Genomic DNA, 13,344 nt, shown 5'->3' with positions numbered 1-13,344 from the left:
ACGGCTGCATTTGCTTTTCACACCCTCTCTGTTATGTGACTGCCCCCTCCAGTGCTTAAATCTCTGCAAGGAGTGAATGAACAAATGACTACACATTGTTTAACAGTTTACAATAATTTATAGGTATCTTGTCATTTTAGAGGGCTGTGTATTCTTTCTGCAGCATGCAGAGATGACCCGGGACACAATGAGGTCAGGACTCCAGAGAACAGAAGGGCTGATTGTTAAAACAAAACAAAACAAAACAAAAAACAAACATGGAGTGATTAGATCAGAGGGGTTCATGACCCAGCAACTGGGGTTTTCAGAGAGAGCCAAATAAAAAGGTTGAAGAGAGAGCATAAAACGATACAAAGGTGCTTATCAAGACAAGGATGCCTTGGGTAGCCCTCACTTCTGGGGAAATTCTGGAGATGTTGTCCTGTGAATGTGCTGGACCCACTGCTTGTATCTTAAGAGCTTGAAAACTATGGAGTTGCTGGCCCAGATCGTGAATCCCAAATGTCTGACAGTAGAGAATGTTAAAAGTAGGGCAAGTGCTGATTGTGTGATCTTGTTATTCAGCACCCCCGGTCATATTTCAACTTTTTTTTTTTTTTTTTTTTTATTTTTGGGACAGAGAGAGACAGAGCATGAACGGGGGAGGGGCAGAGAGAGAGGGAGACACAGAATCCGAAACAGGCTCCAGGCCCTGAGCCATCAGCCCAGAGCCTGACGCGGGGCTCGAACTCACAGACCGCGAGATCGTGACCTGGCTGAAGTCGGACGCTTAACCGACTGCGCCACCCAGGCGCCCCCCCAGTCATATTTCTATATAATGTTTCCACTGTTCATTGTCAGTCACAAGAAGATAGTGGTATTTGCCAGCACAGTTAGGATCCAGCCGCTGATTGTTAGGCACACAGAGCTTTTATTTTAAGTTCTATCATCTTGGAGTTCCTGGGGCCATCGTAGTGTCCTGGAAGACACTCCAGAAGCAGGTGGTGCCAATGGGATACACCAGTGGCCACTCTGAACATACAAAACAAGTTGCATCAAAACTCAACGAAGATATTTTTCAAGCCAAAAGTGTTGCTGAGCAACGTCTTTAATGATGATGAGCCAGAGGTTGGCTACAGTCAGGTGCTTGAGAAGCAGGTCTTAGGAAGGTATTTAATCATTTTTAATTATTTTTTACTGTATAGACTTCTCTTTTGTTTGACCTTTATCCCGCTGTAGGATGTGAAGAATAAGAACACTTATTGTCATTTTGGTAGGAATCCCCATTTACCAAATGCCAAGCATTAATAATGTTATACCTACTGTAGTTTTTGCTGGGTATTAACTTTTCTTATGCACTTTGGCATACTTCTGAATTTTTAACTTCACTGATCTAATAGTCTGTTCATAAATAAACATAAGGATAACCATACTCATTTTGGGTTTTTAAAAGAGTTTTTGTGTGTATTGTTTTTTGTTCAATATTCTATAAGATTTTTGCAGTAACATTGTTAGTTCAAAAAACTGGCTGATGGTATGTATGTCAGGATCCAATTAAATTTATAAGTTACTTTAAGAAGAATTGACCTTTTTATAATATTGAATTTTTCTACCCAGGAACATGATGTAAATTTACTTTCATTTATTTCTACTTTCATGTATTTCAGGAATGTTTTATTTTTTTCGCCATATAGGCTTTACATATTTTGTTAGATTCATTCCTAGTTAGTATATTTCATTTTTTAAAGTTACTTGTTTTTTTATTTAGAATGCAAGAGAGAGAGGGTAGGAAGAGGGAAGGGGGGGGGGGAGGAATTCCAAGCAGTCTCCATGCTCAGCAAGGAGGTGGATGTATCACTCCCTGGGATGAAACCAGGAGTTGGCCACTCAACTGACTGAGACACCCATGTGCTCGTATTTCATTTTAGGATACACTATTTTTTGTTTTCTTTTGTTATTTATTTATTTGTTTATTTTTATTTTTTTCATTTACATCTAAGTTAGTTAGCATATAGTGCAACAGTGATTTCAGGAATAGATTCCTTTATGCCCCTTACCCATTTAGCCCATCCCCCCTCCCACAACCCCTCCAGTAACCCTCTTTCTTCTCCATATTTAAGAGTCTCTTATGTTTTGTCCCCCTGTTTTATATTATTTTTGCTTCCCTTCCCTGTGTTCATCTGTTCTGTGTCCTAAAGTCCTCATATGAGTGAAGTCATGATATTTGTCTTTCTGACTAATTTCACTTAGCATAATACCATCTAGTTCCATCCACGAAGTTGCAAATGGCAAGATTTCATTCTTTTTTTTTTTTTTAATTTTTTTTCAACGTTTATTTATTTTTGGGACAGAGAGAGACAGAGCATGAACGGGGGAGGGGCAGAGAGAGAGGGAGACACAGAATCGGAAACAGGCTCCAGGCTCTGAGCCATCAGCCCAGAGCCTGACGCGGGGCTCGAACTCGCGGACCGCGAGATCGTGACCTGGCTGAAGTCGGACGCTTAACCGACTGCGCCACCCAGGCGCCCCTAGATTTCATTCTTTTTGATTGCCAGTAATACTCCATTGTGTGTGTGTGTGTGTGTGTGTGTGTGTGTGTGTGGCACGTCTTCTTTATCCATTCATCTGTTGATGGACATTTGGGCTCTTTCCATACTTTGACTATTGTTGATAGTGCTGCTATAAACATTGGGGTGCATGTGCCCCTTCAAAACAGCACACCTGTATCCCGTGCATAAATGCCTAGTAGTGCAATTGCTGGGTTGTAGTGTAGTTCTATTTTAGTTTTTTGAGGAACCTCCATACTATTTTCCAGAGTGGCTGCACCAGCTTGCATTCCCACCAGCAGTGCACAAGAGATCCTCTTTCTCCACATCCTCGCCAGCATCCATTGTTGTCTGAGTTGTTAATGTTAGCCATTCTGACAGGTGTGAGGTGGTATCTCATTGTGGTTTTGATTTATATTTCCCTGATGGTGAGTGATGTTGAGCATTTTTTCATGTATCAGTTGGCCATCTGGATGTCTTCTTTGGAAAAGTGTCTATTCATGTCTTTATTTCTTCACTGGATTATTTGTTTTTTGGGTGTTGAATTTGATAAGTTCTTTATAAATTTCGGATATTAACCCTCTATCTGATATGTCATTTGCAAATATCTTCTCCCATTCCATCAGTTGCCTTTTAGTTTTGCTGATTGTTTCCTTCTCTGTGCAGAAGGTTGTTATTTTGGTGAGGTCCCAGTAGTTCATTTTTGCTTTTGTTTCCCTTGCCTCCAGAGACGTGTTGAGTAAGAAGTTGCTGTGGCCAAGATCAAAGAGGTTTTTGCCTGCTCTCTCATCGAGGATTTTGATGGCTTCCTGTCTTACATTGAGGTCTTTCATCCATTTTGAGTTTATTTTTGTGCACAGTATAGGAAAGTGGTCCAGGTTAATTCTTCTGCATGTTGCTATCCAGTTTTCCCAGCACCACTTGCTGAAGAGACTGTCTTTATTCCATTGGATATTCTTTCCTGTTTTGTCAGAGATTAGTTGGCCATATGTTTGTGGGTCCATTTCTGTGTTCTCTATTCTGTTCCATTGATCTGAGTGTCTGTTTTTATGCCAGTAACATACTGTCTTGATGATTACAGCTTTGTAATACAGCTTGAAGTCTGTAGGTTACACTATTTTTTTAAAAAATGTTTGGGGCGCCTGGGTGGTTCAGTCGGTTAAGCCTCCGACTTCGGCTCAGGTCATGATCCCACGGTCTGTGAGTTCGAGCCCCGCGTCGGGCTCTGTGCTGACAGCTCAGAGCCTGGAGCCTGTTTCGGATTCTGTGTCTCCCTCTCTCTCTCTCTCTGACCCTCCCTCATTCATGCTCTGTCTCTCTCTGTCTCAAAAATAAATAAACGTTAAAAAAAATAAAAAAATAAAATAAAAAATGTTTATTATTTTTGAGAGAGAGAGCGCAAGTCCGAGAGGGGCAGATGGAGAGAGGGAGACAGAATCTGAAGCAGGCTCCAGGTTCTGAGCTGTCAGCACAGAACCCGACTCATGGCTCAAACCAAGGAACCAAGAGATCGTGACCTGAGCCCAAGTTGGACACTGAACTCACTGAGCTACCCAGGCACCCCTATTTTATGTTATACCCTTGTAATTGCTGGCCCTGCTACTATAACTTGTAAATGATTGTTTGTTGTACATCAGCTATTGTACAAAAATATTCTAGTCTATGTATAGGGGTGCCTGTGGGGCTCAGTTGGTGGAATGTGCAACTCTTGAACTTGGGATCATGAGTTTGAGCCCCATGTTGGGTGTAGAGATTACTTAAAAACAAAATCTTTAAAACAAATAGTCTATGTGCAAAAAGGCTATTGTTTTTCTGTATCAGTACTATAGCCTATTAGCTTACTGAATTATTTTTCAAAGTGGATTTTTCTAGGAGTTCCTTTGTGTTTCCAGAGGCATACTTGTATCATTTGCAAACATAGTTCTATGTCCTTCTTTCTCATTCCTATGCCATTTTAAGTTGCCCTGGCTAAACCTCCAACAAAATGACAAATGTATACAACCGGTGACCATGTACTTTTTTAGTGTGGTTTTCTGGCCTTAGTGGATATATCTAGCACTTCCCTATGAGCAAGACGAAGACTTTGTTTTGTCAAGTTGGGAAAGATCCTAAAGAATTTCCTAATTTCAAGTTTTTTTTTTTTGTTTTTTTTTTTTTATTTTTGGGACAGAGAGAGACAGAGCATGAACGGGGGAGGGGCAGAGAGAGAGGGAGACACAGAATCGGAAACAGGCTCCAGGCTCTGAGCCATCAGCCCAGAGCCCGACGCGGGGCTCGAACTCACGGACCGCGAGATCGTGACCTGGCTGAAGTCGGACGCTTAACCGACTGCGCCACCCAGGCGCCCCTCAAGTGTTTTGATTTAACATTCTTACATGATGAATTCCTCCAAATAATGTTTTTGTAACTATGAGTAAGATTTCTTGATTTCTCTTCATAAATGTGATACAGTATATTAATGAGTTTCCTAATAGTGAATCATCCTTGAATTTTAGGCACAAATTCTTTGCTGATCATATTTTTATATGATTTTTCAGGGGTTTTGGCTATATTTATTTTACATGGTACCATCTGTCAGAAGAGGTAACATCTTTCTGTGGTATTCTTTTTGGTACAAACTTTAGGATGTTTCAGTATCAGAATTTTATGTGATGTATAAAGATAATTTGGAAATTTTACTTCCTCTCTGATGCTCTTGAGTAAGTAGCATTAGCTTATCTGCTATATAAAAGAGTGGAAGAATCTGGCTGCTAATGTGATCCGGGTGCTTTCATTTATGAGGGACTCTGATAAATGTCTTCCTCTTCTCTATGGATATTGGTGTGTTTGGACTCCTTATCTTACTGAAGTCAATTTTGATAAAATGTATTTTCTTAGAAAATGTCCATTTTATATAGGCTTTCTAGTTAATTTGTTTTGAGTTGGGGAAGCAGGACAAATATTTAATTTCACTTCTTGGCATCATGTTCTTTATTTGCATTTATTGAAAATTTTGAATGTATTGCACTTATTGAAAATTTTAAAAATAGAAAATCCTTCTTGGGTCATTTGGAGAATTCTTTCTTTCTGCCCATAAGTTAAATGGTGGTGGTAGTTGGGTCTGAGGATTAACCAAGAATTAGACTGGGGTAAGAGAAATTCTCAGGGAAGCACAGAATCCAGTGAGGCACATATGCTTCTCCACTGGTCTCTCATGGCTCAGACCTCAGCATTTCCTCCTTCCATGGGACACCCTGTCTGCTTCCAAGAATAATGGAAAAGGAAGAGTCGCTCTCAAACACTCCAGCTGTCTCTTTGGATATGCTCACTAGAAACTTCTAATAGGTCCTGGTAATTAAAGAATTTTTCAGAACCATTCTCAGCTCCCCAAGTGTTGAAACAACATTGTCACTACAGCTGACATGTTGATGGCAATTCTTTGGGGAGGTGAGGTCACAGAATCACTAACCTCTATCTCAGGGTTTGGCTTCCTCCCTCCCACACATGCTTTGCCTGCTACTTTACACCCAGCTCCCAGTTCTTGTGGCAGGAAGGAGTCTATGAGTATCTTCTAATTTAGTCTCTAAGGTTAGGAGATGCAGTAGGAGTCTGGGTAGGCGAGCATGTCTGGGAAAAGAATCTTCCGGCACAGGCTGGGCTTGTGAGAGAGACTGCTCAATCAGTGCATGACTGCTGCTAACGTAATTTAACAAAATCCTCATTGACGGGGTTCTTCGTGTTTGATCCAAGTGCGCTCAGAGTCTGAATTTTAAGATACTTCAAGATTGGGGTGCCTGGGTGGCGCAGTTGGTTAAGCGTCCGACTTCAGCCAGGTCACGATCTCGCGGTCGGTGAGTTCGAGCCCCGCGTCAGGCTCTGGGCTGATGGCTCAGAGCCTGGAGCCTGTTTCCGATTCTGTGTCTCCCTCTCTCTCTGCCCCTCCCCCGTTCATGCTTTGTCTCTCTCTGTCCCAAAAATAAATAAATGTTGAAAAAAAAAAAAAAGAAGAAAGATACTTCAAGATTATAATTTCAGGGGCCACCTGGGTGGCTCAGTCATTGAAGCATCCAACTGTTGATCTCAGCTCAGGTCTTGATCTTGGGGTCATAAGTTCAAGCCAGTGCTGGGAATTGACAGCCTACTTAAAAAAAAAAAAAAAAAGATTATACTTTCAGAATTGATCTGCCATACAGTGTGCAAGGGTCACAGAGACATTTTCAGGAGCAATAATGTGATTTCTCTAAAGACATGTGTGTGTGATAATGAGTATGATGGAACTAATTGAAATACAGCAGAAACAGTAGAAACAGTTGTCTGAATGGGAATTGCTGAAATTTATTCTTCTGTAACTTGAGTATGATGCGCTTAATAGAGAGAGTAAATATGTCTCCACTGAAAATCTCTGTGGTCTCTTGATCAGTGAGACAATCTTGTTTCCTAAAATAAGGAAAGGTCCTTTAAGAAAAAGCTAATGTCACTATAGAGGGTTTTAAAGAGCAAAAGATTAAGGACTTTATTTTTATATATTAATTTAATTTTAATATGATGGATTAATTTAAAAATATAATCTCATCAAGGAAAAAAGCAATATTAAGCTATATTTCTTCTGGTTTAAAATCGTTTCAAGACTATTCCCAACTCACTATTCACTTCTCTTGATTTTCAATTTATTAAATGCCCAAGATTCCAAGTCTTCAAATTCCATTTTGCATGTTTGTATTATACTTTAATTGCATTTTCAAATCAAATATTAGTTCAAGTTTCAGTTTGTTTATTCTAAAATAACAAACATACACTGATTAATATGTATTTAAGTAGGATTAATATTTTCTGCCCAAATATGCTTTATCACTATGTGAGTTTTATGCCCCATATATTAGCACACAGTGCAGTTCTGCACAATAATTTCTCTTACAGATATCATTGTACCTTTGGTCCAGGCAAAAAATGAAATGAGTTTTCTGCTGCCATCCTGACATTTGTCTACATTACATAAATCAGATTGGCTCATATAAAATTGTTCAGTGCATCTATAATTTATTAAGGCCTTTGAAACTGTTCCTTAGTTATATTGGTCAAAAAGAACACTTTAAAAAAGTGGGAAGTGATCAAACCAGGTTTATTAAGGAAAATAAATTTAAAATGTGAGAAGGTGTCTGTGTGTATGTGTATACCCATGACGAGTTTCCTGGCATAGTATAGTACAGTAGGAAACATTCATGTCATTGAAACTAGGCTACCCAGGTTCAAATCCTGATTCTACTTCTATTTAGATGAGTTATTTAACTTCCCGTGGTTAAATTCTCCTCATCCACAGAATGAGAGTAATGTTAGTTCCTAACTCATAGGGTTGTGAATATTATATAAGTTACAATAGGGAAATCAGTAATAACAGTGACCCACACATTATAAGTGCTATTAAAAGACACACATGTAACTTGGGAAATCTCTTAATGAAAGACAATATAGTTTAGATGTTCATTCTCAGGGAACAGGAGAGATAAGGTGAGATTTTATTTTCCATGAAAGTGTAGCCTGAAATTCATACTTTAATGCAGAACTCTCTGCCTGTGAATTTGAATATTGAGTTCTGGACAACGACAGACTGGTTTCAGTGCATTTGAATATAGCAGTGATCTTCCTATCCCAGATAGTCATTGGAATCCTGATCAATTTCTCACTCTTCTATCATTAGATGTCCCTTTGCTGCAGAGGATGCGAGCCGAGATCCACAAAGTTGGTTCTCAAGCACCTGAGTGTAGCCAACTCCTTGCCCGTTCTCCCTAGAGGAATCCCAGAGACCATGGCAGCGCTAGGGCTGAAACATTTCACCATTTGTTATGGATGCTACGTTCTTTTATATGTTCATGGAGTGGCCAGAGGTATGTCCCTTTGTTCCACCTGCCCCTTGAGTGTCTTCCAGGCCATCACGATCAGCCCTGGGAACTCCAGGTGGGCAGAGCTTAAAGTGAAAGCTCCAAAGTACATTGGCCCCTCCAGTATCCTATGCGGGGGTGTTCTGCATGTTGGTAAACATGTTTTTTCCTATTTATATGGCTGGTAAATGGAACAACAAAACTATTATCCAAAAAAAGTGATTTGGGATATTGTTGTGCTTCACAGTGTATAGACAAGATCACAGGCTCATTAGATGCAGCAGTGATATTTTCCATACATTTTGTTTTTGGGACACATGACCCTGCCCAGCAACTCCTTGGTTTTTCTTATTCACTGGCACAGAGGGTCCAATGCATCCATAAGAGCAATCTGTCCCCCACCAAGCCCTCCAGTGAGACCGTGAGACTAGAGCCACCCAAAGCATCCTTGTTTTGGTGACCACCTTTGTATCATTTTATGCCATTTTGTCCATCATTTGTGTTTACTTGGCTCTCTTGAATAATTCTAGTTGGTGGCTGGTGAATATCACTGTACTAATCACTGCATGTTTTTCAACTATTAGTCCTTTTGTTCTCATGAACCATGACCCCAGCATGTTCAGGCTGTGTGTACTGTGTCTGCTGTGAAAGAAATACATAATTCCCTCATCTCATCATGGAAATATAATAGTCTTCCACCAGTTCAGCCATGGATGCCCTGAGACCTCAAATAATGTTAAGAACAAATATGTTCCAGTTTCCATGCAGAGAGAGGGGTGAATGAGACCCACTGACACCAGCCTGATATGAAATAATAAAGATCATGGTACATATAATTAATATGTGTGTGCTTATATAGTTGTATTTTTATTAATGGTAACAGTGGAGAAGTTAAGATTCCATAAAACAGTCCTGAAATAATGTGAACATACTGGAAATATCTTTGAACTTTCATATTGAGATATTAAATTTTCCCAAGATGTACCTGAGAGTGGAATTGTAAATCCTGATTTCTGACGCAAATGGCCTGGGTGAAGGTGGAGGGAAAACTAGGTTTTACTTATTGTTGGCTTTGGAGGCTATGTTGTGAATATTATGCCTCATATCTAAGAGATATTGGGAATGTTTGAAATATGATAACATTTATGGAGCAAGATGAGTGCTTTAATTAAAATATTTTCTGGTCAACATTTGAAGAGAAAACTGCGGGACACAAAGAGGAACATAGGAAGAGGTGTCAGCTGAATTTTAGAAAGGGTGCAGGTGCAACCAGTAAACAGATTGCGTATGTGGGAAAAGACTGAATGACTTTTGAGATGTTTACAAGGTAGACTGTTCTGTGTTAAATCTTGATGGCAGTTGGCTGTGTTGGTGAGAAAGAGATTTCAAGATGGACTTCTGCTTTTCCAGCTTGAGGTTATGGAGGACCATTTCATCAAGCTTGGTGGCTTGGTGCAGGAGACGAGTAGCAATTTGAAGGTGGAGTATATGAACATATTTTGTTTAACAAGGGATAGTATCACTTTTGAAATCACCACCAGGGCAATATAGACAGCACTGAAAGGAAAAAAAGATATTAACTAAAACATAGAACTATTTTAGGGGGGGCCTGGCTGGCTCAGCCAGTAGAGTATGCGTCTTTTAATCTCCAGATGGTGACTTTGAGCCTGATATTGGGTGTAGAGATTAATTAAAAATAAAAAAATTAAAGAACAAAGATTTCAGGGGCACCTGGGTGGCTCAGTCAGTTGGGCATCTGACTTTGGCTCAGGTCACGACCTCGCAGTTTGTGAGTTTGAGCCCCACATCTGGCTCTGTGCTGACAGCTCTGTCTCTGTTTCACCCCTGCTCTCTCTCTCTCTCTCTCTCTCTCTCTCTAAACTAACAAAACTCTAAAAAACGTTTTTAAAGAAATATTTTAATCTAATTGTTAATAAATCATAAGCACTTGCAAGGTTTTTTTTAGATAAATATTTTAGTTTGGAATCACTTTAGATTTTCAGAAAATTTGTAAAGATAACATTGAGAGTTCCAAAATGGCGCTCACCCAGTACCCCAAATGCTACCATCTTAACTTTATCATTGTTCATTTGTCAAAACTAAGGAACCAACATCGGTATGTCACAGTTAACTAAACTTCAGACTTTATTTACATTTCAACTGTTTTAACACATTCATTTTTCCCTATCAACATCCAATCCAGGATATCACATACATGGAATTGTCCTGTCTCCCCCAGTCTCCTCTGCTCAGTGACATGTTCTCACACTTTCCTTGTTTTTCATCACACGTTTGAGGTGTACTGGTCCCTCACATTTTAGAATGCCTCTAAAGTTGAATTTCTCAGAAGTTTTCTTTTTCTTTTCCTTAAGTTTATTTATTTGATAGGGAGGACAGGGGGGCAGAAAGAGGGAAAGAAAGAATCCCTAGCAGGCTCCACGCGATCAGCGCAGGGCCTGACCTGGGGCTTGATCCCACTAACTGTGAGATCATGACCTGAGCTGAAATCAAGAGTCAGTCGCTCGACCAGCTGAGCCACCCAAGCGCCCCTGAAGTTGTTCTCCTGGATAGACTGTGTTTATGGATTCTTGAGAAGAATATCACATCTCATCACGGCATACAGTCTGAGAGGTTTCTTGCAATTAACACGAGTTACCTTGGATGATGTTAATCGTGATCAGTTAGTTAAGGTCACGTTCACCAGACTTCTCCACTGTAAAATTACCATGCATGCGTTTCCATACTCTATTCTTTGGGAAACTCTAAACACAGCCCACAGTCAAGTGTGGGGGCGGTGGGGGAAGATGGTACTTGAGGGTAGGGGTGTGCTGTTGAACTAAGCTCCACATCCTGGAGGGCTAAGTAGCCCCATTTATTATCTGTCATTCTTCTGTGTAGAAGCTGTGTCACTTCTCCTTCATTTATGTGTTTATTCAATTGGTTACCCATATCAGCATGAACTCATTTATACTTATTTTATACCTTGTGTTATACTTCAATGCTCTGCAAATTATTTCGTTGCTTAGATTGTTCAAGCTTTGGTCATTGGAAGCTGTGGTATAAAGTACACTCAGGGGGCACCTGGGTGGCTCCATCAGGGAAGCAGTCAATTTCAGCTCAGGTCATGGTCTCACAGCTTGTGGGTCCAAGCCCCACATTGGGCTCTGTTTTGATAGATCAGAGCCTGGAGACTCCTTCGGATTCTGTGTCTCCCTCTCTCTCTGCCCCTCCCACTCTTGTGTGTGTGCATGCACTCTTTCTCCCAAAAATAAACATGAACACACACACACACACACACACACACACACTCACCTGGTCTTTGTCTCAGGTTCCTGGCTCAGAGCTTCAGAAACCTTTAAGATTTCCTAAGTGGTAGGCGTGTCCTTATTACACTAAGGAGGCAACTCTGGGCAAGGGTTCCCCACAGAACTTCAAAATGGGGGACTGGACACCTCTGAAAGACCAACTATGTGATTGAATGGAAATGATCAGCAGCCCAACTCCTAGGGAGAGGAAGGAGGCTGACTGGGGATTGAGTTCAGTCATGTGGCCAATGATTTAATCAACCAAGTCTAGGTAGTGAAGCCCTGATTAAACACCTGGAGGAGCTCCTGGGAGCTTTGTGGTGGGGGACAAAAGCTATTGTATGGGCAGTCCTCCCAAACTTTGCCCTGTAGATGCCTTCATGTGGCTCTTTACTGCTATCCTTCACAATAACATGTGAAATGACAAAACTAAAACAATTTAGTAACGAGTTTGCTGTCTTTATTCCAGGGAAGACAACCCTTGATTTGGGGAGGACAGAGCCTCCCATGCAGGGAATGGAGTGCTCTTTCTGATGGATTTGGGGCAAGATTGACTTTTAGAAGAGGCAGTGCAGAAACAGAGCATGTTTGGCTAGGAGGTCGGGGATTTCCTTAGAAGAACAGAACTGCTATTTTCCAGTATAAGGTCAGCCAGCTGAAACTGAGTTAGAGGTCTGTGATTGGTATATATTAGGTTTCTTTGCTGATGTTTCACATTAGAGCAGGCTGGTTTAGATTTGTGATGTGGGTCAGGCACCTGGGGTGGCCTCCATTTTTTGTGTCCCAATATACCAAATAACTTTATCAAGGATTATCATACATATAGCACTTTCCGAATTCTGCGAGTCTTCCCTGCAAATATTGAACAAGAGGGGATCAGAGGAAGCCTTAAATTTGTAGTTGGCTGGAGATGCGTGGGAGGTTTGGGAATGCCTGACTTGTGACTGGTGTCTGAAGTGGGGGAAGTCCCAGGCAGGACTTTGTCCTTAACTTGTGGGGTCTCTACTAACACCAGATAAAGTCAGAATTATATTGAATTGAAGGACACCCAGTTGGTATCAGAGATTTGGTAACAGGAGGCAGGAGCTGTTTCAGGTTTGGCTATTACATCCCTTTGATATGTCCCCATTTTTTTTATTACTTCCTTACTGTTAACATTCTGGCACTACAAGGTCCCCCAGGCTCATCTTGTATTTTCCCTGCTCCTGCCACAGAATCAGCCATAACACCAAGGAGCCTTTTTTTTTTTTTTTTTTTTTTTTTTTTTAGAGAATAGTGTTAGAACCAAGATGTGGGTGCTGAGTGTTCTCCTTGCTACTGGAATGTCATTGCTCTTAGACTCTCTGAGTAGAACGACCTGGGAATTACCTGTCCTCACACAGATCTAGTTTTCTCTTTCCCATTTTATTTACTTACCTACAGCTAACTGCTCTCATACTGATGTCCCTGACTCTGTTCCCATACTTCAGGGTTCATTTTAGCCTTTCCCCCTTGCTTTTCTGTATCTGTCTATATTTACCAAGTACTATGGCATCATATGTTTTTGAAGAGTTTTGCATCTGTTTCTCCATGCTCCCATGCTCTCTGCACACTACCTATAACCTCCTCTCTCTGGCCTCATTTGGACCCTACTCTATCACACGCCTGTAACCTTCCAAA

At 40.7% G+C, this 13,344-nt stretch overlaps 2 protein-coding genes across 3 annotated transcripts in view; one reads left to right on the top strand and one right to left on the bottom strand.

Moving 5' to 3' along the window:
• The window catches only part of LOC125153772 (zinc finger protein 677-like), a 160,664-nt gene that overhangs the window by 110,080 nt on the left and 37,240 nt on the right, over positions 1-13,344 (top strand). The gene's annotated exons all lie outside the window — the stretch shown is intronic.
• LOC125153146 (uncharacterized) overlaps positions 1-13,344 on the bottom strand; it is a 59,713-nt gene that overhangs the window by 21,937 nt on the left and 24,432 nt on the right.

The sequence above is a fragment of the Prionailurus viverrinus genome, chromosome E2 (genome assembly GCF_022837055.1).
Source record: "Prionailurus viverrinus isolate Anna chromosome E2, UM_Priviv_1.0, whole genome shotgun sequence".
Taxonomy (NCBI): Eukaryota; Metazoa; Chordata; class Mammalia; order Carnivora; family Felidae; genus Prionailurus; species Prionailurus viverrinus.
The sequence above is the reverse complement of the archived record's forward strand: the minus strand, read 5'-3'. Positions and strand labels throughout refer to the sequence as shown.